The following is a 1,391-nucleotide window of genomic DNA, read 5'->3' on the forward strand; positions in this document are numbered from 1 at the left end:
TGTAGTGGACTAGGCCTGATGTCGAAACCTTGACCTTAGGCACCTTGTGGGACAGAAACTGTCATTTCATTGGTTTGAATCCAGAAATACAGGTTCACCCATCCTGAGACTTTCTTTCTTGAAAATTCAAGTGAAAGAACACTCTCTTTTTTATTATCATTACTATTTTACAAATGTTGATAATCAAAGTGTTTTAGTTCAAACCATTTTAGATGTTGCAGTGAACTAATCATTTTTAATTAACTGTGAAAACAGTAACAATGATTTTTTAATCCTCATGCAAAGTTAGAATTCATGTTAAGGCCTGTTACAGAGTAATTATGCATTTTCTGATTTCCTGTCTTTGAATGAGCAGTGTACGTTTGCTCCAAGGTCGGAGTCGAAGCAGACAAGTGTTGGAACAACTGTCTTGTTTTTAAATCCTCTCAGACGTAAACAGAGAAGTTGGCACCTGTTTCTCCAAACTCGCCCAAACATTTCTCTCGCCTGTCTGAAAATGAATTTCAATCTGTTCCATAACATTCTTGCTGTTTTCTGACTTCTAGTAACCTTTTACGTCACAAAACACACCCCTGTCTGGTCGACATTGACCAATGAGAAAACTCCCAAATGAACCGGAAATAGAGCCCTTTAAAATGTCGGTACTTCCTAGTTCTCTCAGATTTGATCGAGTTCTGTGAGTTGCCGTTGGAGTCGGGCTGGAGAGTTTGCAGCTCCAGTCGTTTGGGAGAACAGAAGTCCAGCCATGATAAGGCTCTTCCGAGATTGGGATTATAACATCTTCCACCTCTGAGTGGAACTCGGACGAACCCCACTCATGTGAGGTCCACTGGCTGAGGTGAACTTGTGTCAGACGGAATATCGTCACTACTTCGGACGAGTCACAGCCATCCTATGGAGACGCTGGACAGGTAGCGTTAACTGGAACTCCGTATCCGCTGATTCATCTTCAGAGAGGTAACGAGTCAAGTTCACTACCGAGCGTACCGAGGAAAGCTAGGTTCGAATGGAGAGTGTCGTTTCTGGTCAACACTCTCCCTCACACACCATCTTTTACTCCCTTTAAACTTCATTTTCCATCTTTAAATTCTTCTATCAAGTAGAAATCATTCCAGATATTTTAGAAATGTCTGTGGAAAGTGCTCATCCACCGCCGTGTGGATAATTGATCATAATTGTACAGCTTGCTGATTAATTATGTTATTTTCATATTTTGCCAAATTAATGTAAATGTTTGATGTTAAACTTTGATTCTGTAAATAAATGACCACATTCATTTTGATGGGTCAAAGATAAATAACGTCTCACGTTACATTTTATTAAATTCAATGCACGTTTATATTCAGTCCAGAAAAATGAAAGAATCCGTTTTAATCAGGTGAATATCTCAG

Source organism: Nematolebias whitei, chromosome 10 (genome assembly GCF_014905685.2).
Source record: "Nematolebias whitei isolate Nwh7 chromosome 10, NemWhi1, whole genome shotgun sequence".
NCBI lineage: Eukaryota > Metazoa > Chordata > Actinopteri > Cyprinodontiformes > Rivulidae > Nematolebias > Nematolebias whitei.